The 26,089-nt window shown below is 36.5% G+C and overlaps 1 protein-coding gene and 1 pseudogene across 13 annotated transcripts in view; one reads left to right on the top strand and one right to left on the bottom strand.

Moving 5' to 3' along the window:
- Positions 1-26,089, bottom strand: part of SOX5 (SRY-box transcription factor 5) — a 1,011,218-nt gene that overhangs the window by 719,200 nt on the left and 265,929 nt on the right. For 11 of the 12 annotated variants that reach the window (XM_032284295.1, XM_032284302.1, XM_032284196.1 and 8 more), the window contains one exon: positions 10,972-11,068. The exons of the other annotated variant lie outside the window; for it this stretch is intronic. The gene's annotated coding sequence lies outside the window, so the exon portion shown is untranslated. The remainder of the gene's footprint in view (positions 1-10,971; positions 11,069-26,089) is intronic. 12 annotated transcript variants of the gene reach the window in all.
- On the top strand, positions 20,906-21,747 carry LOC116555580 (annotated as a pseudogene). The gene has a single exon (XR_004270589.1). The product of XR_004270589.1 is annotated as a mitochondrial import inner membrane translocase subunit Tim17-B pseudogene (transcript).

The raw sequence follows: 26,089 nt of genomic DNA, 5'->3' as shown, positions 1-26,089 counted from the left end.
TTTACATATGCATATAACAGGCCGGGCATGGCAGCTCCCACTTGCAATTCTAGCACTTTGGCAGGCTGAGGCGGGCAGATTGCCTGAGCTCAGGAGTCGAGACCAGCCTGGGCAACATGGTGAAACCCCATCTCTACTAAAATACAAAAAAGATTTAGCCAGGAGTGGAGGCATCTGCCTGTAGTCCCAGGGACCTGGAAGGCTGAGACCGAACTGCTTGAACACGGGAGGCAGAGGCTGCAGTGAGCCGAGAATGAGCCACTGCACTACAGCCTGGGTGACAGAGCAAGTCTCCCTCTCCAAAACACACACACTATATATATATATATATATATATATATATATATATATATATATATGGATAACTAAATATAAATACATGTCTACATACACATATATGTAAAAAATATATATATATATATATGGCAAATTCCTAGAAGCATAAGCATCAACATTAACTGACTTTTAATGTGCATTGTGTGAAATGGTTCTGGTGCAGTAACACAATTGACCCAAGTAGACACAGAAAGTAAGAGGCTTCATTTCACTGCAATTTCTTCAGCCTTGGTTACTGTCGTGTATTTTTTTTTCTTGAGACAGGCTCTTGCTCTTGTTGCCCAGGCTGGAGTCCGTCCAATGGCATGATCTTGGCTCACTGCAACCTCTGCCTCACCAGTTCAAGCAATTCTCCTACCTCAGCCTCCTGAGTAGCTGGGATTACAGGTGCCCACCACCAGATCCAGCTAATTTTTTTTTTGTATTTTTAGTAGAAATGGGGTTTCGCCATGTTGGCCAGGCTGATCTTGAACTTCTGACCTCATGATCTGCCCACCTCAGCCTCCCAAAGTGCTAGAATTACAGGCATGAGCCTCCGCGCCCAGCTTACTGTGGCATTTTTAATCTTCAACAATTTGCTAAATGAACTATACTCTCAATTTAATTTGAATTACTTGATGACTTACAAAAATCAAACGTTTTATGTTTATTCTTCATTTAACTTCCTCCTATTAATTGAATATTTCTATTATTTCTGTTTCTATTAATTTGTAAGCAGTTTAAATATCTTAATTGCATCTGTTGAACACAGGAAAATGCCAGTAGTTGACCAGTTTTAACAAAAATGGCAATTTAGGTTGTTCCACCTAATGTACTGCAAATATATTTCCTAGTTTTCCATTTGTCTGTCAGTCTTATCATTTAAGATGCAAAGAAGCTTTTACATTTATGTGATCAAACCTATCACAATTTTTCTCTGGTGATTACCGCCTTTGGTATAATGCTTTAAAAGGACTTCCAACCCTCCTACTTCAATTCACCAACACTGTCTCTTAGTATTTTTATGGTTTCTTTTGATAAGAATTTAAATATCTCATCCTTCTAGAATTCACACTAGTAATGGTATAAAACTGTCACTTTTTCTAAATACTTATAAACCTGCCTTGAAACCCTTCCTGTCACACAGATTTGAAATGCCTAGGATAACATCTGTGCTCCTCAGGAGGCTGAGGTGGGAGGATCACTTGAGCCCAGGAGGTCAAGGTTGCAGTGAGCCAAGATGACATCACTGCACTTCAGCCTGGGCAATGGAGCAAGATCCTATCTCAAAAACAAAACAGAACAAACAAAAACCTTACCATGTTATGAAGAAAGGTAAATTCCCTACTTATAGGCCAAACATCAAGTTTGTATTTTGTTATGTGGTAGAATATCATAAAACACCAGTGACTCATTATAAAACCTAAGTTACTCTTCACAAATTATCTAAAAGATGCATATATATGAGCATTATATAAGAAAATAAAAAACAATTAGTAATTACAAATTAGGAAATATTTTTATATTCATTTTAAAATGAATCTCAGCACTTCAACCTCACTTACATACGCAAAATATATTTGCATATACAGAATGTAACTGTGGGCAAAACTTCCACTGAGATGATGTATAATCTAGAATTTCTGGACTCTAACTTTGCAGAAAGTAGTATGAAAACAGTTTGGGTTTTTACTTAAATTGATTTTTACTTAAATTGTTACCAGTAGAATGGCTTCTTTGTTATTTGACATTCTGAAGAAAGACAAAAAATAAGCAATTGCTTGCTCACATCTATTATGTTAAAGGCTTTTAGTCAAGAGTTCATGTATTATTTTATCTAGAAGTAAAAATCCTCTTCATTACAAACAATTGCTGGACAAGAGAATGATGCTTAAGCAATTGTTATTATATTATTAAGGAGTGCATTTTGTCATCTGACTATTCAAAAGTAATAAAATTCAAATTGTCTCATAAGTTTTGAGAGATTCTCATATTTTTTCAATCAACAAAGAAGCTGAAAAGCCATAGCCAAGAAAACTGTACATAGACCATTATATTCTGCCAGGCTAGGGTTTGAGGACTGCTTCAAGTGAATCGGTATTGGCTACTCAAGTAGCAATATCTAGTTCCAAGATCAGGAAAATGGAGCATTTCTACTGAGATGGCATTATGTTACTTAAGTTGATGTACCTTTTGAAATTAACTCTGTTAATTGAATTAATTTCTGTTAATTTAGCACACAAAAGTGTGCTAAAACTCCCCCAGTGAATTAAATGTACATACACTTGAAACACCCAGAAAATAAGTCTGATAATTTTATGCTATCCTATTCACATAAAATATTTGTATGGAGAGCACGAAGACAATCAAGTATAATCAGGCATTTAAACAAATAATGTTGAGTCAAGAAAAAAATAATAAGGGTATGTAGGGTGAGATTTAAGTATTCCTTTAGCCTGCTTTGCATGGTGATTTACTGAAAATGTTTCATTATCTTTGTAAGACTAAGCTGAAAGTATATTTGAAAAAAGGAGTCTTACTCAAGAGATTTAGGTGTACAATAAGAGACAATTTACAATGACTTATAAAGGATCTGAAAGAGAATGAGAACTATAAACAGAACAGAAATGTTATACCTTCCAGCAGATATATGATCACATAATGAATTATTAAGAAACAAAGCCTTTACATCCAAAGACTACTTTCAGGAATCAATTTTGCCATATGTTACAAGAGAAATGTAGATGAAATTGTAGAACAGGAACAATTAGGTGCACAGGTATGTAGCACCAGGAGCCTTTGTTTGTGCAACCTAAAATCTGTGCCTTCTTTTTTAAAGTAATAACCAGCATTTTTATTTCAGAGGGTCATTGGATTTAGCCATTGTCTTTCATTCTTGTTAATTATTATGTGTTCAGAGTAATGCACATTTTTATCTACAGGTGGCAGACCTTTTAAAAATCAATTTCAGTCATATTCAGTATTTTATTTTGGCGTGTGTGTATTTTTTAGCTGCCATCCCCATTAAAATGTAAGAGTGTGCTGTTCAGAGTTCTCATTAATGTTGCACAATTTAGATGATAGATTTGTCAACAAAGTGGCTCATTCTCAAAGGCCAGTGAACCCTGTCGGGATAAATGCCTTAAAAATTGTATATTGCAGTGTAATCTTTAATTATATAGAACTCACTTGACAATTTACAGTATATTGGGATTATTTTCCTTTTTCAAGCAATAAAGCATTTTACTTTGTAGATTAGGGTGACTGAGGGAAAAAAAGTGATTAGATTTGATAAACAGTTAAAGCAAAGAGCTTGCTTATTTGCAAGTAAAAGAGAAAGGTGACCAAAAGGCGTGTACAAATGACAACCACTTAGGATCACAAATTATTAAGTGGCTAAATGGTTAAAGCAAATAACTATAAATGCAGTGACATTTTCAAAGAATGTTAACAGAGAAAGAGATAAGCAAGCAAAACAAAAAAATACCGACACCAATGATATAAGTAATCATTATCCTCAATTTAACGTCACAAAATCTTGGATTTATAATACCTATGTGAAGTTTCTTATTTTGTTCTGTTTGCTTTGGTCAATTCAGTATATAATCTGGTGTTCAACTAAGCCTTTTTGTGACTATTACTGATTTGTTTGAAAGGATTTTTAACATGCAGAAGTACTTCAAAATATATGTAAACATATAACTTTATACTTCTCAAAATATTTTTATTCCATTCAGTCTAATACCCTTTTATGCCTACAATCCTTTATCACATTTCTTTATATTTTGAGACAGGGCCTTGCTCTATGTCCCAGATGGCACAAACACAGCTCACTGCAGCCTTGAACTCCTGGGCTTAAGGTATTCTACAGACTCAGCCTCCTGAGTAGCTGGGAATATAGGCATGTTCCAGCATGCCTAATTTTTTAAATTTTTTGTGGAGATGAGGTCTTTCTATGTCACCTAGGCTGGTCTCGAACTTCCGGACTCAAGGCATCTTTCTGCCTTGGTCTCCCAAAATGCTGGAATTACTGGTATGAGGCACCATGCCAAGCCTGATATTCTTTTCCAGAATACTGAACAGAATAAATGCTAATTTTACCATCCTATTTGTCTTCATTTCTAATGTGGGAAACTCTTTACAAGAACCTTTGATTATTTTACTTAATTTTGAAAGACGTCTCCATTTCATTTATACTGTTTGCAATATTTCTACCACTAAAGCATAATACACCACTAAAAAAATAAAATCTATCAACTATTTCCTCTATTATAACATTTATCTATCATGAGATATACGTACAGAATATGTTCAGTTTAACACATGGCAGCAAAACACACGCCCATGGAAGCACCACACAGGTCATTACTGGCACTCTCCCATGAGTCAGAAGAGTTCCTTGACACAAATTCTCCACCTTGACTTCAATCTCTTTGCTCATTCCTAGATATTAGCACTTGCTGGCTTTTACACTAGTATTTCTTGCTTGTCTTTAGACTCCCTATCTACAGTGTATTCCTAAGTGATATACTTTAGTTTACCTGGAATCATCCTGTGTGTATTCTGATGTGTCTTGATTTTTCCAGCTAATATTAATTACAGCACTAAGATTCTTCCATTTTCATCACTTCATATGTCATTGTACGATCGTTCCATAATTTTCCAACTTGCTGATTACAAGTGACTTATTTCCAGATTTTTGGCAAACACAAATATTTCTCCTGTAAACCATCTTGTAGATGTTTTCTGACACATATATGCACATATTTCTTTAGGATATTTATCTCTAGGAATAACAGAATTGCTAATGCTTAAGCAGGGGCTATAAATTTCAACTTTACTAGGTACTGTATCTAAAAGTAGTTGTTCCAATTTACAACCCAACAAGCCCTATATGAGCATTGCTGTTGCTCTCCAACCACGTCAATGTTTCGAACTGTTAGACATTTTACTTCTCTCTATTCTGAGGCCTGTGTAGTGGGATCTCATGACTTATGTTGTATTCCCTGACTACTATTGAGATTGAGCATTTTTTCCTGTCTTGGGCATTATTGCATATATTGGACATTATCAAATTATTGCCTATTTGCACTTCTCTTGCCATTTTCTACTGGATTGTGTGAACTTTTATATTGGTTTGTAGTTGTTTAAAAATCGATTCTGAATACCAACTTTGTCAATGATGTTTTCGAAATTTATTCTATTACTGTAGGTCTTGTTTTTCACTCTTTTTATGGTGGTTTCTGATAAACAACAAGCAAATGTGTTGTGTGCTTTTTTGGCTTAAAGAATTTTTCTCCACTCCTAAGTCACATTCCCCAGTTATAATCTGAGAGTCTCTCAATATTGTTCTGTCCCTTACACTTAGGTTTGGGCCAACTAAAACTTATTTTTCTGTGTGATGTGAAGTAGAGATCCAATTTTATTTTTTACATGAATAATCAATTTTCTCAGTATCTATGTATTAAAAATTTATTTCTCTACTACTTTAAAATACTGCCCTTATTAGAAATAAAGTGTCCACATTTACAAGAGTCTCAGTTCTCTATTCTCTCTCATTTGCCTACTTGTCTATCCATGCAGGAATCTCACACTTTCTGAATTAACGAAGCTTAATAACATCTGTAGGGCAAGTCTCCCTACCCATTGCTCCTTTACAAAGAGCATCTTGACTATCCTTTGTCTTTTGCATTTTAAAATTAACTTGTGACATTACACACACACACACACACACACACAAACACACACACATAATGTACAAACAGATAATAAGAAACAAAGACAAAAAACAGCATATTTATTGGGATGGCATTGAACTTATTTTTTTTTTTTTTTTTTTTGAGACGGAGTCTCGCTCTTGTTACCCAGGCTGGAGTGCAATGGCGCGATCTCGGCTCACCGCAACCTCCGTCTCCTGGGTTCAGGCAATTCTCCTGCCTCAGCCTCCTGAGTAGCTGGGATTACAGGCACGCGCCACCATGCCCAGCTAATTTTTTGTATTTTTAGTAGAGACGGGGTTTCACCGTGTTGACCAGGATGGTCTCGATCTCTTGACCTCGTGATCCACCCGCCTCGGCCTCCCAAAGTGCTGGGATTACAGGCTTGAGCCACCGCGCCCGGCCTGGCATTGAACTTATAAATCAATAAGAGAGAAAGAGATATCTTTACAATATTGGATCTTTTTAATGCACGAACATGGTATATCTCGTCATTCATATCAGCCTTAGAAAATATTACTTAATAATGTTTCATAATTTTCCCCATAGAAATATTGCACATCTCTTATTAGAAACAAGAAAAAAATGATACTGATATATAGAAAAACTGTATATTATATGTATCAGCCTTGCAAAACTGTCGTGTTAACTCATATTGTGTGCCAATAACGACAGTTGCTTGTTTCTTTTTCAGTCCTAATAACTTTATTTCCTTATCTTTCTTTTCTGCATTGGCCAGGATTTCTAGAAAAATACTAAATAGCAAGGGCAATAGCAAATATCCTTGTCTTGCTCTAGAACACAGAAGGAAAACCTTTAATATTTTACTATTATAATTTATGTTTGCTATAGATATTTTATATCACATAAGGAAGTTCCTCCCTGCTTTTAGTTTTCTAAAAAATTTTAAAGACCAGAAATAGATATTCAATTTTATTAAGCACTTTCCCTGGATTTATATTTACACATAAAAAGTTATACATATTTCTTACTAGCTGTTTCACATCTGCACATCTGTTGTGGTGGCTCCTTTTTCAATGCTGATATTGGTAATGTGCCTATTTCTCTTGTATTCTAGCTGTCTCATCAGAGGTTTGAAGTGTTTATTAACCTTTTCTAACAATCAGTTTTTGGCTTTTGTAGTCCTTTTTGTTATATGACTATTTTCCACCTTGTTAATTTGTTCTTACTTTAATTAATTTCTTCCTTCTACTACACTGAGTTTATTTTGTTGTTTTATAACTTCTTGAGAGGAATTCTTAGCCTATTAATTTTTGCCCTTTGTTTTTATAATATATTCATTTAGGTTGTAAATTTCCCAGTAAATACTTCATATAGGCATTCTACAATTGTTATATGGAGGATATTTATTATTGTTTAGTCTAAAATTTTTCTAATTTCCATTGTAATTTATTTTTAATTGTGCAACTATATTCCTAGCTCTGTTTTTCTTTGCAGCTGAATTTCATTGTGATACAATTTAAATCTTTGTAAATGGTTGAGGCTTAATTTAATAAGACATTCATTGACTTAGAATATGGTCAATGTTTATAATTGTCTCATGTGCTTGAAAATAATGTATATTTTACAGTTATATGCAAGATTCTACATATATCCATAAGGTCATGTATCTTAATCTTGCCATTCAACTAAATCCTCACTGGTTTTTCTATTTTACTGTATCAATTACTAAGACAAGTGCATTAATATCACTGCTATTATACATTTGTTTATTTCTCTTATTGCTCTATCAATTATTCCCTAATACACTTCAAGATTATATTATTGGGGCATTTAGATTTAAAATTACTCTGTCTTCCTACTGAATTGAAACCTCAATCATTTATAAAGTGACTCTATCTCTAGTAATGATTTGGGCTTTAAAGTCTATTTTGCTTAATGAACTTTAAACACTCTCACACCAGTGTCCACATAGTAAGTATTTGCACGGTATAGCGTTTTCCATTATTATTTATCTTTGACACATGAGAAGTCTGAGCAATAGCAGTTAAGGAACAAACTCAACAGTAAACAGGTATAAGTGATACAGTCAGGAGACAGACCCAAACAGTCTGTCTCCAAGGTCTACACTCCTAAAACATCATGCTTCTCTTATAGGTTCAAAGAATAAAGTCAGTTTAGGTTTTGAAAGAAAAAAATGCTCTCACAGTCACTTCCACAAATACTTTTTCACCACTGAATTGTGATTTTTCACACATCTTAAATTCTCACTCTAATATTCTAAGGTAACATAATATTTTGCAAAAATCTTAATACAAAAATCTGCAGTACTCAACCTCTTCCTCTTATACATCAATTTTGCTTTGTGCCTTTGAAATGGGCATGCATACCAGAAGCCTTCATGTTTTCGTCCAATACCACTGAAATGCAGCACGGCTCCTTGAACTGCCCTAAACCAAATGAGGGAGCCAGGCTGCAATATGATCAAGATGTCTAAGTGGCTATATGGCTCTACTGAGTAGGAATGCTCATTTCAATCTGACTAAGGGAAAAATAACCACAAGAATGGTACTGCGCTGTTTCAACTCTCCTTGAACAGACATATATATAGGAGCTTAACAAACAGAGTCACTTAACAACTTCTGTATATCTTCTGAAAATCCACACATTTCTTAAATTTTAATATACTATTAAAAAAACTTGTAAACTATGAAGAAAATTAAAACTTCTCATAAGTCCATTATCCAGAGTTAATTATGCGTGATCTATTTATTATTTTTTCTGTTAGTTTTCCTGTGTTTGTAATATATATGCACATGTGGAGACATATATGTATGTGTGTACATATGTATCCACAAATTGGAAACACATTTTATCATTAGTGTAGACTCTGATTTTTAAATTTAACATTGCATTATGCACAATTTTATCTTTTAAAATTCTTTAAAAAATAATTTTAAATATCAAATATAAATTTTAATTACAAAATATCAAATGAAATACTCATTTCATTCTGGTTGCAGAATATCCATCATAGAAACGTATTCAAATTTATCTAGCCATTGCTCTACTGCTGAACAGTTAAATCAATCTCAAATTCTTCTACTTATAAATATAGGAAAATTAACAAGAGAAATATAAAATGTTATCTTCTTTAAACTGTTATCTTGGATCATTTGCAGCTAAGTATCTTCCAATCTAATAGCATAAGAATGTTGCATAGAATGCTTGAAAATATTTAAGGCTCTTAACAGAGGTGGTCAAACTCCTTCCTGAAAGTTGAACAAATATAAGCTTTTCCCAGAATTATTGAAAATGTCCATCTCTTTACATTCTTGCTATAATAGTATTGTTCTGAACCACTTTCCCTAAGTTAGATAAATGAGGCATAACTTCGCATTTCTTTTATTAGCTTTTTTTTTTTTAACAGTTACATTCCTTATTAACTGCTTGCTCTCACATCTCACTATCTTTGTTTTTTTCTTTTTGAGACAGAGTTCTTTGCTCTTGTTGTCCAGGCTGCAGTGCAATAGCATAATCTCAGCTCACCACAACCTACGTCTCCTGGGTTCAAGTAATTATCTTGCCTCAGCCTCCTGAGTAGTTGGGATTACAGGAATGCCCCACCACACCCTGCTAATTTTTCATTTTCAATAGAGACAGGGTTTCTCCCTGTTAGTCAGGCAGGTCTCAAACTCCCAACCTCAGGTGATCTGCCTGCCTGAGCCTCCGTTAAGTACTGGGATTACAGGCGTGAGCCACCACACCTGGCCTTTATTATCTTTTAAATTAAGATATTAGTGTCTTTCTTATAACTGCTCTTAACATTTGATGTTTGCCATATTTACTAGAAGTAGTTTCAGTTTGTCACTTGCCTTTTAGTTGTATTTATATTGATATTTTTGCCTGTAAACCTATAAAATCTTTGTTTGCAATAACTTGGTTGTGACTTATTCTACTTCTGTTAGCATAAAAATCCATTACTCACTATGTTTTCTTCTATATTATATTGTTTCATTTGCCTGCGAATATACGAAGCCTGATTTATAAGTATTTTAAGAATATTATTTGAGATTTTAACAATTTTGTTTTTAAAAGAGGTAACCACTACCATTAATTCTAAGGGGTTTTCACACCTATACTTGCATCTTGAAATGGTGGAAACGTAAGTCATAACACTATAAGGGTAGATTTCTGAATAAATGAGCATTAAGTTGTTAGGCAGGACAACCACTATTTTATTACTCTTTTTAGATATAAACCAAAGGAGATTTCCCTTTCGATCTTACTGGTCACAAACGTCTCCTGAACAACAGAATTTATTCCCTTCAATCTTTTCTGTGGTTACCCACATGATGATTAATCAATAAATTAGAAAAGGATTTTCAACTCTAGATCTGTAGTCAAACTTTCAGTGCCAATTCTCAAGAGTATAACATTTTGGAAAAGATAAACAGGTATTTCATGCACACACAGATAGGAGCTTATGGAATTTTTCTGCCAGTAAATCAGAAAATATTTGTTTGGTCTCAGAAATATTACATTTTTATATGTATTAACAGCATCATACCCTGGAATACTTAATAGCCTATAGAAATTTTTCTAAAATACATGACCTAACTATTGTAATCCCAAATATTTAACAACAAAAAGTAGCAAATGTTTCAAAAAACATTTTTCAGTGGAGAAAAAGCTTTCACAACTTCAGAAAAAGTGTATCTCATTAAGAAAATGAAAAGAAATGTTCCTATCATCTGCCAGTTTAGAGACATTACCATCATAATGAGTCTCAAAATTATAATTAAAAAGCCAGTTGCCATCTGAATATAAAAGACTATGTACTATACTTTTATATGCATGTTTCATATATTTTTACTTATAAATTAAAAATATGAGAAAGCATATAAACTTCCATTTTTGTTAAATAGCATAGCTGTCAATTTTTCAAAAGTGTATATTATGTGTTTTATGAATATACCTTTTTCCTACCCAGTGCAGTGCCAGAATTCTCTCTTCAGCTTTCAGAATCTTGTCAACAGATTCAAACAGGAATCATGTCATCAGCAAGATGAAAGCTGTAAAAATAAAAGTAGCCCATTAACAGTGCATTGTTTTATTTAGTAAATATCAACATGTGACTCTTGAAAGTAGAAGATGTGTAAAGTTTTCAAAAGAAATTTAGATTTATGTAAATTGACAAACTATTAAATATACATGTAAATGTACATACATAAATGTAATAAAATTATGGTTTATGGAAGAAGGGGCATTATCTTGGCATTATAAAGTCATCACAATTAAACTAAAAATTATCCTGCAGATGCTTTAGGACAGGCTACACTAAGGTAGATTCTTGTTGCTTGAAATGATTCATGAGACATTTTCAGGTGTCCTCTTAGGTATCTTCGTTGAGCACATTTAAATATAACAGCAATGGGCCCCACAGTTGTTAAATGTTCAGCTATTTTTCATTTCATTCCATCCCTGCTATGCATTTCTCTGATTGCCCTCAACTTCAGAAAGTGCTCTTGCCACTATCATGAGTAAACAAAATTCTGGCTTTGTTATCAATTTCCCTAGGCTGGAAAAAAATTGGCACAGACAATCTCTTGAGATTCCCAAGAATCGGACTTATGAAAGCAAGGAACCTGTGCATGGTAGGAGCCACAGCCTTGGTTCTCACTCAAGACCTCCACTATCAGTCCAATTCAATGAAAATGGAAAATGTCTTAGTGTTCATTTTTACAGTGTCACTGATTGTTCAGTTCTGATCACAAAGTTTACAGTATTTGAACAGTTTTATTACCATACTGTATCTTCCTGGAGCATACCTGGTATAGAAGCATTTTAAACCATTCCAAAATCAGAACTTTTGTTAACAAGCACAGAAATTCAAATGCCACAATGCTGACAAAAAGAAGAACCCACATTACTTTATTAGTTTATTACTTCATTGAAGAATATTCCACAATGAGAATTATCATTAAAAACTTTGAACATCAGGCTGGGTGTGATGACTCACTCTTGTAATCTCAGCACTTTGGGAGGCTGGGGCAAAAGTAGTACGTGAGCCTAGGAGTTCAAGACTAGTGTGGACAACATTGAGATCCCAGCTCTACAAAAATTTAAAAATTAGCTAAGCATGACGGCATGCATCTGTAGTCCCAACTACTTAGGAGACTGAGGTGAGAGGATCGGTTGAGCCCAGGAGGCTGAGACTGCAGTGAGCTGTGGTTGAATCACTGCACTTCAGCCAGGGCAACAAAATGAGACCCTATCTCAAAAAAAAAACAAACAAACAAAAACTAACCAAAACAACCACAGGAACTTTTAACATGGGAAAATACGTTGCTGAAGTAAAGGCTGTCTATATTTAGTCAGTGGATTTTTAAAAATGTATTTCCATAAAAAATTGTACTTAGAAAAAAATACCACAAACTCCACTTTTTTTTTCAGATCACTGAATTGTCTCATCTGTCCGAACATAAAGAGACTACCACAATTTTGTTTACTAAGTGAAACAGTGAAATGCTGTCCTATCATATATTTGGGTGACACAGGAATTCACAGGTGGTAATTTTACCCACAAGAGGGAGCTTGTATTTTTATATTTTTATTATAGAATATGAAAAACTTGAATTAAAACATGAAGTTCTAAAAATATCTGTTGATACCATTATCTTTATGTCTGATCACGTTTTGAGGTAACCAGATTGCAGTTCTTCAATGATAACATATCACTATGGCAAAAGATTGGAAATATAACTGAAATTAAAAAAAAAAATTTCCTACCTATATTATAATTAGTTTTTTCAGATACAATAATAAGACGTAGCTGGCAAGGCAGCCTGAGAGAAAATTCTTTTTAGGTGGTAGTAACATTAGGTGTGTGAAATTGACTAGAATTATTATAAGTACTCTGTACCCAAATTTAATTACATAGCAGTGAAATGATAGTTCAGTCATTCTTTTTATCAGGAAAGAGATTGTATAAACCAATAATTTTCTATGTATTTATAGTACAGGAAACAACCTACTTTAAAAATTACTAAGATCGCCAAATATTGCTAATATCACTTAAAACTTGCTTGAGAAACATTGTAACTGGCATGATACCACAATGAACTTTCCTTTCTTAGAGTTTAGAGAAAAAAATTCCTTAAAATAAAAAAAGCAAAAAAAACTAAGCTCAATTCCTTCATATCCTGTAAGCTCCCTAAACAGTATCTGAAGTTGCTAAGGCTCCCTAAATAAATAAATATGCTCTGAGTTTTGTAAAAACAAAATGAATTCATCAACTTAAAAACTCCCATCTAATAAGATGATTTTGGCAACTCTTATCAACCCCGAGTGATCTGTTCCATCACATTCAGAGACACAGCAATAACTGAGCTGACCCTCAGTTTGTTTTCTGACTCTCTGTAAACTGCTTGGGAGATAGATAATAAGAGTCCTGTCACTTTCTCCTAGGGTCCTTGTCTCAACTTCTAGAAGATATAACACAGGCAGGGAGTTGAGGATGAAAGGGTTAATCACTGCTGCTCTTCCTTCTGGAATTTCCAACCTACCCATTAAATCATTGTTTTTTTTCTCCCACTAGGGACTGTGAATCTAATGGACCTAAAATCAATACCTTACAAATGACATAAAAAATATATTCATTTTATGGACTAATGTACCCTAGTGTCTGAATCCTATTTACACCCTCTACTTTAAAAAGGAACGACAGACCCATTTCTGCCAGTAAAAGGTTACTCAGTCACTCTGGTGACATGCTGCAGAATGCACTGTCATACTAAAGTGAAGCACAAGGGAAAGACTGGTGGCTGCAAAAGCACTATTGTGGAAACTTGCAACATGGTGCCGTGAAATTGTGTTAAGAAACACGGTCAGGGAGGAGCACGCAGGTAGCTTCAAAGACGTTAGCCATGTTCTGAGGTGGTTTTACAGGTTCTGCTTCATCATTTGTTTCATAACTTATGTATTTTACACAAAATTTTGAGTGGATCAAATATTACATAATACCATTTTAAAAACAAACACAACTTTCATTTAATAGTAAATTCTATCATGATGGAAAAAACTGGATAAAAATTCCTAAGAGCCAGAAATGCTCACTAACACACCAAAGCGCTGTTCGCCAAGCAGACATAGTGTGCCATCAAGCCACATTAAAGGAGGCCGAGGCAAGCCCCAGGGAGACAAAGGGTATTTCTTTTACCAGATACCACACGGAAACCATCCAAAAAGGTGACTACTGCTTGATTTTACATATTGAGAAAGTATGCTGATGAGAGGGTTTTTTATTTACAGAATATTCTCCAACCCAAAGGACCCACTTACTTCTTCAAAAGCCATTCTTACCACTGAGAAAGTATTAAGCTTAGTTTTGTTTTTAAAGCACAATACATTAGTAACTTTTTTTAAATTTTGAGAATATATTCTTCTACCTTTAGTATTTTTATGATACTAAATATAGGGTAACCCTGTAAAAATGCAAAGATAACTTCATTTTCATTGCAAAGATTAAAGTATGAGGGGAAAGAGAGAGAGAGAGAAAGGAAAGAGAAAAAACCCTAAAAACCAAAGAAAGACCTTTTCGCCTAGAAAAATATCACCTGACTTATTTTGTGTTTCAATGGGTACAAACAGAAATAAAGAATAATGAACAAGAAAAAAAAAAACTTTAAAACAGATAGTTTTTGAGAGATTTCTAGCAACAGGTCAGCGTGAGATTTCCTGTTCAGTTTTACTGGCTTAAAATCTATACAGTTACAAAATTACCCAAAGGAAAAAAAAACTGTTGTTCTTTATTCCATTTGCCAACCAGAGTCATTTATCCCCTATTAGATAAAGTATAATAGACTCTACGGAAAGGGTCATTGGCCTTCCATTTAATGATATTGCCAGCCCCAATCTGCATATTCCCGGCAATGTCCCTCAACACAGAAGAAATGGCTGATCTCTTCACAATAACAGCTGATTTCTATTTATTAAGCTAAAAAGGTCACCATTTTCTACGGCTGGGCCGCCCTGCACTATTGATAATTTTATGCATAAACAAATGGCAAATTTGTGCCACATAAATATGCATTAGCAATTACTTTTTCCTTGGGCAACGCTCACCGCATGCAAATGTGTACCTCGCAGGGCCTGGTAGCTTTTGTTTTAGCTCTTGAACAGTGAAACAAAAGAGCACAATAAACAATTTTAAAATTGCCAATCAATAAGCAATGCAAATGCAAAGGTAAATGGCAAGAAACTTGCTCAGAAACAACAAAACAAAAGTGAAGCAGGTGGGGGATGGGGAAGGGTTTCCTTTTTTATATTTCATTTCTTTCTCTTTGATAATGAAAAGGCTAAAGTACTCTTGACACAGAACAGCTAGCTAGGCTGGTACTAAAGCAGATGCCAGATGGAAAAAGGAGAAAATATACACATGTTGAATAAACACACACATCCCAAAAAGAGGGTAAGCAGAAAACTGTGTTCCTCTTTGGGATTTCCAGGGCATCGCCTACGCAAATTTGATTGTCAAGTTTAGAGATTTGTAAGAATACTCAATTTCAGAGATTCCAAGAATTTTAAAACTAGGAGCTACAGAGATTCATAACCAAATCTCAGTTCCACACTACTTTGTTAGGCTCCTGTTTCCTAAGGTGCCTCCCTCAGATAAAAGGAATATATGATCAATAAATGGGATATCTTTAGGAACACAAAGAAAAGGGGTAAATTAGGAATACGTAAGCGAGAAAAAGCAATCTACAAAATGTTTAAAATAAAAACCCTAACCTCAAAACAGTGCGAGAATAATGCCAGGCGCAAGAGGCAAGAGGCATTAAAACTAGAAAAAAAAGTGTTACCCAATTTGCACAGGCAAACAAAAGATAACCCAAAAAAAGTTTATCAAAAATTAGCCTTAAAATGTTTTTTAGTGTTATTTACCAAGCAGTATTCTAAGTGCTTTACACTTAGATACATTAAGCTTCATCTTCACAAAAACCTCAAAGGATGGTACTATTAGCGACGCTCCCATTTTATAGCGCTGAGGCGCAGGGAGGTTAAGTTAATTAGGCCAGTGCTAGATCTGGGTCTTGACCCCATCTGAAGGCAGCACCTGCAAGCATCACTCCTGCTAATACTTGCCATCCATTCTTTAAAACCATCTATGTTGAAAAATTTCTTCTGACGTGTGTAGACAGCTTTACCTTTGCATAAATAAATCACGCTGTGTTTTAAACATCTACATTCAGTGCTTACGTGAGTTTCTTTGACCAAGTGATTAAAATACTTTAGCTTCTGTAAAACACACAAATATTAACTTGTATATGAGTACAAACATACCTTAGTACATTAGTGCACGTGCACTAGGAACATATCACAGTCTTAATCAATGGAGAACAGAAAAACACTTTGTGATTCCATCTTGATCTTAATGTAATTAAAGGTTTTGCTATTCCACAAAGGATTAATCAGATTTACCCACAATGTTGTAAAAATAAATATATAAAGTATTCTTGGCTAAATGAAAATAGGCAAACCTGGAAATCTAAAACTAGCAAGTGGTTCTGTCTTGCTCAGAACCAAGAAAGCCTTCACCGGTATCTCTTAGAATCCCAATATTGATCCTAAACTTCTTCTTTAGAAAAGGTCACAAAACTGTTCCCAGCAATATTTTCTCCCTGGTTCTGTCAGTGTTGGAGGCCACGACTGTTGCTTGCACTTAGAGAGCCTTTCTCTGAGTGAGAAAAAGATGGCCCCTTGGTGGAGACCATTCCGGAAATATGCCACCTGCACAACCATACCTGGAGGCCCTTGAAAAGCCTTTAGAGTTTCCTTACTTGGAAAAGTGCTATTGCTAATATTAAATTCCATCTTTTTAAGAACCAAGTACCCACTCTTTAATACAAAATCAGTATAAAGATGCATTCCAACATGACAGCGATATCTTACATGTTAATTCAAATAACTAGGTGGCTGGGACACTCCTGTTTTGTTTCAATTTTCAATCTTTTTTAATTTTATATTTTAATTTTTTTAAAATACATTTTATTGCATTTTAGGTTTTGGGGTACATGTGAAGAACATGTAAGTTTGTTGCATAGGTACATACATGTCAGTGAGGTTTACTGCCTTCCTCCCCATCACCTATATCTGGCATTTCTCCCCAGGTTATCCCTCCCCAACTCCCCTCCCCAAGCTGTGCCTCCTCCTCTAGCTCCCCCCCCCCAACAGACCCCAGTGTGTGATGCTCCCCTCCCTGTGTCCATGTGTTCTCATTGTTCAACACCCACTTATTCAATTTTCAATCTTTATGGCTGTGTGTATAAAAACTTGAGTATGACTTTTCCTATTATCAACTAAATGTGCAACCAATATGTGCTGAAAGCCATTAATTTGTAACACGAAAAGTTTTAATTACAATCATTCCTTGCCCAAATGCTCACTCTCTATGCCAGGTAAGTAATCCAAACTACAACCATGAATATTCCAACTAAAGTAGAGTTTGTCTGAAATATCTAAGTACTCATAGACTCTACTATGTATAATTCATGTAAATGGAAGTAAACTAGAAGTATGTAAAAAGCATGGTTGTGTTAAGCGGACACTGCAATGTCCAAAGGCTCACCGTGGGCTTCACAGTCAGAGGCCGTCAAACAGTCACATTGTTTTGTCTCCAATCCCACAAAATTAGATTTAAATAGAGGGTACCTTGGGGGGATTCAGAAAGTCTTAGAGAGCAACTGGAAATTCTAGTGAGAATTTTGTGTGAACAGCAGGAGGGGAGCCACTGCCTCATTTGCCCTGGGTGGGGGGTGTCTTGCAACCACTCTGCTTTAGACATGTCCTTTCTTTGCCCATCCCCTGCTCTGCTAATCTCTGATGTACGCTGATCCCTGGAGGTCAAGTTCCTCAGGCTTCTCTAGCAGTCACCTTCCAGGTGAGTTCTGCTGCTGAGAGAGGAGCCGATGGAGGTTTAATGAGAATGTGGGAGGCACGGGGGTGTGTGTGTGTGTGTGTGTGTGTGTGTGTGTGTGTGTGTGTGTGTGTGTGTGTGTGTGTGTGTGTGTGTGTGTGTCTTTTAACATTTACTGTAGACAATTACAAGCATATTGAAAAAATAGAGATACTAGTAAAACCAGCCCTCATCAGCCACATCTAAATTTCAACATCTATGAAACTTGTGCTATTTGAGTTTCTCTCTCGTCTTTCCCAGCTTTGCCAGGTGTCTTAGGCAGCAGCCTCTACTCGGTCCACCTCATGCCAGGCAGGCTCACATGATTCCAGCTGCAGTCCAGTGGCCTTGGTAACCCCACCTCCTCCCTCTGGCTCCCCAGTATAAACTTGGTAGTAATTTTTTGCTGTTCCTAAAGCCTAGTTTCCTCTTTTACAATTTTTATTTTCAATGTGCAACAATTTTCCAATATTATATACCACCTTTTGAAAAAAATCAGCTTGGGTACAGTGGCTCAGGCCAGGCGTGATGGCTCACACCTGTAATCCCAGTACTTTAGGAGGCCAAGATGCATGGATCACCTGACGTCAGGAGTTCAAGACCAGCCTGACCAACATGGTGAAATCCCGTCTCTGCTAAAAATACAAAAATTAGCTGGGTGTGGTGGCAGGCACCTATAATCCCACGTACTCGGGAGGCTGAGGCAGGAGAATCACTTGAACCCAGGGGGCAGAGGTTGCAGTGAGCTGAGATCAAGCCATTGCACTCCAGCCTGGGCAACAGAGTCAGATTCCAACTCAAAAAAAAAGGTGGAGTCGGGGGGGAATAATCAGAGTGGCTTCTGTCTTCCTTCTTGGACCCTGGCTATTATCTGCTGGCAGAACTACCATTTATCCCTTATTCTGAGCTCTCTTGAAGTATTAATAGGTCAAGATTTCATAAAGTATGGAACCCTTTCAATAGCTTGAAGCCCAGTATGCTGGTCCAATATTTCCAACGCCTTAAGTATGGTTCTCCATATATAATATTCATAATGTTTTCATGTACAATCTATTGTACATGACAATAAACAACCTATTCTTATTCTATACCTTTTGTTGATTGCTTATTGATATCCTTTTTAAGCTTGATTTGTCTTAATCTATGAGCCAGTGAAAGAACAGCACTGTACCAGTTCTGGAAGTTCTACATTAGTGCAAATCTGCCTAGTTTATTTTAAGGAGGTAGCTCAATCTGGCATAAAAATACATTTTTCCAGTGGTAGGTGGCAGAGACTAGTTAACCAAGTTTATGTCTTAGACAAGACATGTTTAACATGTAGTCATTTATTTATAATAAAACATGACCTTCCGGTATTAGGAATAAACATAAACACATCATAAAAATGACTGATGTTCAATGGCTCTTACAAAATTACATTTTGAAAAATTATGGGATGATGAATCAAACATATAGATTACATTTCCCTGAAACAGACATGTGCTTAATAATTAATGGGAAAAAACAAAAATAATATTTATAATTTTGTCTTATCCAAAACACTTGAATAATTATGTAGTAATTGTACAGCTAGATGAAGACATACTTATCAAATTTGAAATAGAATCTGTGAGGAAATTTTAAAACATGAAAACACCTAAAATAGAAATGATGGATCTAATCTACAAGCTGAAACTTTAACCTGCTTTATAGAAAATCTTACTATAAAAATATCAAATATAAAATAAAACATTTGCTTAAAGGAGAATTCACAAGGTTTTGTAATTTTTGACAATCATAATGCAAGCAAAAAATGAGATGTGGCAGTTAAAAAGGAGAAAACGGAAATACAATTAATAATTGTAGTGTCCAGTCAAATATAGGTAACACTAACACCAATGGTAAGGCAAAGTTTCAAACACAAGTTCCAGAACTGGTTTCAATCCTGTATGTAGGGAACTGGACAGGTATTCAACAGTCAGAAAAGATCAACCCGGAGCATAGTGTATATGACAATTGTGCTAAATCGGGTACTATTAGGAGGAGGAGATACATTCAGTTTGAAAAAGATCAAATTGCGTTGCAATTATGTGGGAGGGCCAGTCATTAAGTACAATCAGATACCTGAAGGGTTGTCATTTGGAAGAGTGAGACTAGATACATTGTCTCATACTCCAGATACAAGAACAAAAGTTTTACAAATATGTAATTTTTATTTGTTTAGAGACAAGATCCCACTCTGTCATCCAGGCTCCAGCACGGTGATGCCATCATAGCTCACTGCAACCTCACACCCCTGGGCTCGAGTGATCTTCCTGCCTCAGCTTCCCAAAGTGCTGGGATTACAGGTGTGAGTCACCGCACCTGGCCCTGTTTTTGTTTTTAATGGCAATATGGGGACACAGATCTCAGTGCATTATGAAAAATAACTTTCTAAAATAAGTTATCCAGCCATGGAATAAACTTAAGGAAGCCAAATGATTTAGGGTGTAAGGAAGGGCTGTGGATACAGAAAGAATGGGTCACTCTCTGGCTTTATTACTTAGCCAAGTGATCTTGGATACAATTAACCCATCTATGCCTCAGTTTTCTCACAGACAAATTTATTCCAACATATACCATACCAAGGAAAGGTAAAAGATCAGAGACTGACTTCATAACCATCTGTCAGAGTTCTGGAAATAGGATTTTTGAACTAAACTAGATATTGGGTCATCTAGCTTTAAGACCCATTTTAAACTGAGACTAAATTATTCCAGCCCTCGAAGTTCAGGTGTTTATATTCATTTCAGGCAAGAGAAGTTGGCTCTAAACATTTGAAAGCGGGAAAAGTTTGTTGCAATTCTGCATTTTTAATAAAAGTTATAGCATCAGATAGAGAAAAGACGTTCATATTTGACCCAAAATAAAGCTAAATAAAATGTACAAGGCATTTTTCGCTAATAAAAGACATATGGAGGGCGTGGTCCGACTGCGCAGCCGGACGCCAGCACCACGGAGGAGTAGGCTCTGGAGCCTTGCCCATGGTGAACTGTGGATGATTGAGGAGGAGCCTTCTCTATGGGTGTCATCGGTGGTGCAGTCTTCCAGGCCATCAAGGGTTTCCGCAATGCTCCTGTTGGAATTCGGCACCGTTGAGAGGTAGTGCCAGTGCTGTGAGGATCCGAGCCCCCTAGATTGGAGGCAGCTTTGCAGTGTGGGGGGGCCTGTTCTCCACCATTGACTGTGGCCTGGTGCGGCTTCAGGGTAAGAAGGATCCCTGGAACTCTATCACCAGTGGAGTATTGACCGGGGCTGTGCTGGCTGCCCACAGTGGTCCATTGGCCATGATGGGCTCAGCGATGATGGAGGGCATCCTGTTGGCCCTCATTGAGGGTGTTGGCATCCTCCTCACTCACTACACGGTCCAGCAGTTCCGAAATGCACCCCCGTTCCTGGAGGACCCCAGCCAGCTGCCCCCTAAGGACAGTACCCCAGCCCCAGGCTATCCCAGCTATCAGAAGTACCACTGAGGAAGCCCCTGCCACCGTGGGAGCTGCTTCTTGGTTCCCTCCCCGATGATCTATCTCGAAGGGAGGGCTGGCTCCCACTTAGCCCTGGGACCCTCCAGAGAGGACTTCTACTCTTCTCCCTAGTCCCAGGGTGGGGGTGGGGCACCCCAGCTGCCCTGACAGATGGGTCCCCTTTTTCTCTCTCAGGACACCCCAGCCCCACACTCACATGTACCAAGTTCTCACCCCAGCTCCTTTGTGTGGCACCCTGATAAGAATTTAAAGCCCGTTTTGAAGAAAAAAAAATAATAAAGCCCGTTTTGAAATGCCAAATAAATAAATAAATAAAAGACATATAACAGCACAACGTAATTCAGATATGATTATTTAAAGCAACAATATTCATTTTTGGTAAATTTATGATATTAACTTTTTCTGCTTTTTAAAATCTCTAGTGACTCAATTTACAGATACTTCTTGGATACGGAGGAAACATGAACAAAGTACTTGTGCTTTCTGAACACTGAGGGCTGCTTCCTTGCCGCTGTCAGCCAAGCCTTTCCACCACTCCTTCAACTGTGCCTTCTGTCACGGCTACTCAGCACATGGCAACCCAGAAGAACACAGAAGCGCGAGCTCAGCGGGGCTAAAGGGCATCTTCAAAAACAGTGATTCTCAAATCCTTTTTTTTTTTTTTTTTTTTTTTTTTGCAATGCCCCAGGGTTCTTCTAGTTATTTCAAGGAATGCTCTAAAATTTTCAAGAAATTCTTAAAATCATTTTACTTTTTCTTGTCCTAACAATTATAGATCTCTTTGGGCTTTTCAAGTCATTTTTACTTAAGCGATCTGATTTGATCTTCAGCAACTCTTTATGGTAGGCATGACAGGGTTGATTCCTCTCTTACAAAGAAACAACTCAGGAAAAATTCTGACTAGACCCCAAATCACAGAACTCCAGTGCAGTAGGAAAAAGGCAAGAACCCAATTCCAGTCCTCTGTGCCGCCCTCCACACTCTATAACAGATCACATCCAGGAGTAAGAACTGGCAAAGAGGTAATTTTGGAATCTCTCAAACTATGGAAGCATTAACTTCTTTCTGGGACCGTGAATGTTTATCAGGATTATGCAACACTCTCTATGTGCCTTCTTATTCATTGATACACTATTGTTTTCACTTTTAAAGTGGGATTAGCACAGTGTTTCACAACTGCAGGTGATTATGTCCCTGAGGGACATTGGGAATGTATGGAAACATTTTTACTGCGATGACTCGGGGGATGCTACTGGCATCTAGTGGGTACAGGCCAGGGATGCTTCTAAACATCCTACAGTGCCCAGGACAGCTCCCCACAGCAAAGAATTATCTGATCCAGAATGGAAACAGTGCTGAGGTTGAGAAACCCTGGATTAGCAGTATTTTTATTTAAGCCATCTGTTTTTGTCTCTTACTTTTGTTACATAAACATAATAATGCTTTCAGAGTGTAACATTTACTGGGTGCTAATGACTGGTTTGGCATAAGACTATCAGCTCTTAGATAGTCACTAATTCCATAAAATGCCCTATGCTTTAATCTTTGCTGTTTGACGATACATTGAACAGTGGTTCAAGTGACAGAGGTCACCATTACTGAGCTAAAAGGATAAAATAATTTGTCATGGTATTTATAATAGTTTGCTTACAAGAATGTTAAAAATAAAATGATGCAAATGGAGAAAGTCAGAATCATACATTTCAATAATATGAATTGGAAATGAAAATTCAATTGTGAATAAAGGAGTAAACTTTGACTTTTCTGTTACGTATAGCACACATCAAAAACCTTGCAACAATGTATTGCAAAAAAAAAAAAAAAAAAAAAAGTGCGGGGGGTGAGCAGGGAGTGTGCAGCCCCTCCCTGCCACCTACATATCCAATATTTAAAAGTGAATTTGGTTCTCTTTTTATATGCTAAGTTTTTCAATAAGCGTAATAATTAATAATCTCTTCTTCTAGAGAAACCTATTCTTTGCCATGGTTCATTCTCTGTCTCATGATGTCTTCTGTGAGGTATCTTTCTTGCTACGTTCTTAGATATGTAACCATCTAAATAATGACTTTGAACTTAGAAACTTAAACTTTTTCTTTCAAATATCGGGAGGCCAAGGCAGGCAGATCACTTGAGCTGAAGAGTTAGAGACCACCCTGGGCAACATGGTGAAACTTCCTCCCTACCAAAAACACAAAAATTGGCCAGGTACGGCAGCTTGCATCTGTGGTCCCAGGTACTGGGGAGTCTAAGGCAAGGAGGATCACTTGAGCCCAGGAGGTGGAAGTTGCAATGAGCCATGATTACGTCACTGCACTCCAGCCTGGGTGACAGTGAGACCCTGTCTCAAATAATTTTTTTAAAAATCTGATGAAAGTTATAAACCTAATCCATAAAAATACAAATCTCCATGTTGACAGACCATTCTTTCTGCATCTCTTGTGTTCCTGTACTTGTTATGAGTAAAAGCACCGAAGGCCTTTAGATACAAAGGCTTTGTTATGTATCTAAAGGCCTTTGGTGTACTTGTACTTGTTATGAGTAAAGGCATCGAAGGCCTTTAGGTACAAAGGCATGGTCCCTGCTTCTGAAAGACTCCTGAAAGACTTCAGTATGGTCTTAAGGACATTCCTATAGTGAAAGCCTTAGAAGAGAGAGATATTATCTTCCTGTAGAGCAAAAGTTTGTTTACCATCCAGTATCATAAGGATGATGTCTCACTTAGGGCCAAAGGTCAGGCATGCTTACTGTGCATTATAAATGCCTGGGGTTCCCTAAGCTCAAGTTTTCTCCCCCTGAAGTATAAACATCACCAGACTCTCTTTCATTCAACATGTGGGAATCAGGGCTCGGTAAACCCACACAAATGCTAATACCTTGTCCACTACTCTCCTTGTGAGTACTAAACTTTCCTTTGTCTGTGATCCAAAGGTCTAGCGTCTTCTGTCAGCATTCAAGAAACCATGCAGGCTAATGTATTAGCTTAAAAACAGGGTAAAAATCTCAGACCCTTCACAGTTCTTAACAATGCACCCAGACAACATAAGCATACTGTTTTTAACAGATGGCCATTTTATCCCCATATCCAAATCCAGAAGACTAGACGTATTTGTTGATATTTTAGTAAACAGAGCAGAATGACCATAGACTAATATCTGAAAAGTACCTTAAAAATCATATAATGCAATGTTAGGTTTATTCCAACAAAAATATATTTGGCTAATGACAGTAACAGAAGCATTAATTAAGTGCTTTCTCTATGCCAGACACTTTATCAGGGGCTTAGCAAATATTATTGAAATTTATTCCGACAATAGCACTGATGAGGCAGCCATTATTCTCCTCATTCCACAAGGGAAAACAAGACCTACGTAAATCAAGTAACCCGGCAAAGGCTACAGGACTAGTCAGCATTCGAGCCAGGATCTAGGTTCAGAGGTGGAATGTGAACTCATCTTGTGTTCCCCTAAACTTTCCTTTCCTGCTTCCCTAGGCCCTTCTCCCAGCCACACTGGTGGTACAAAGGCATGGTCCCTGCTCCTGACAGACTCATGCTGTAAAGAGGAAGAGATATAAAAATAGTTTCAAAAGAAAGTCATAAGGGCTTTGGTGGAGTATGCACAGGAAGTTCCTAGAGCAAGGGAAGAGCCCAGCCTTCTCCAGGAGTCAGCAACGGCTTCCCAGACAAAAGGATAACTAAGGCAAGTCTTAAAGGATGATTAGAAGTAGGTCAGGTAAAGAAACAGGGGTCCTGATTTTCCACGTGAGGAAACAGAAGCCCAGATGCAGGGCTGAGTTCACATAGCTACTTTTAAAAACAGGGTTGCAGTTTGATGGCTGATGAATTTTTACTCTTTCTTACTGCTTTCAAAGATTATTCCTCTCTTTGTATCAGGCAACAGGCAGTGTTCAGTATTATCTACTGTTTATGCCGCCATTATTTTCCTTTTATTATTTAAAAAATATAACATCATTATGCATTGGGAAGTCAAAGAAATAATATGTGACTACAGTGTCATAAGAGTATCTCTTTGCTAAGAAGGGCACCCAGCACATCACAAAGTATCCAGTGTTAATAAATCACTTGGAAATTTAAATGTTATTTTCTGTTAGATTATACTGAGGGACTTATCATGATTATAGACAAAGTTCCAACAAGGTCAACATCAATGTTCCAAAGGCATGAGCAGGTAAGCTAAAGAGAGATCAAATAAATTGTTTAAATGGTATAGCATAGGTAGTTCTCACGGATGTCTCTGCAACCAGTCTAACTTCCATTAACATAGTTAGAAACTCTCTGATATGAAGAAAATTACTATAACTTCAGATATTACTCTAAGGAGCTATTGCTGTAGAATAGAAATGAAGAGATGTAGATAAATCCACTAATGTTCATCTTATTCACATAAAATGTGCATGTAGAAACAGAAAACAGAAGCAAGAAATTCAAAGAAATCATACTCAATAAAAAGATTTGAGTCTAGCTGCAACACTTTCTAAGTTACTAATATAGTATGTTCATATATAGGTTCTAATAGAGTATGGCTCAGTATGGTTTGATAGTTAATGCCTGGAATTAGGAAGTGAGGTGACAAGCATATTGACTAAATGAGCAAAAAATTACCATATTAACCTGGTTA

Source organism: Sapajus apella, unplaced genomic scaffold (assembly GCF_009761245.1).
Source record: "Sapajus apella isolate SASKATOON/1434 unplaced genomic scaffold, GSC_monkey_1.0 scaffold2, whole genome shotgun sequence".
Taxonomy (NCBI): Eukaryota; Metazoa; Chordata; class Mammalia; order Primates; family Cebidae; genus Sapajus; species Sapajus apella.
Note: the sequence above shows the minus strand (reverse complement) of the source record. Positions and strands in the feature narration are given on the sequence as shown.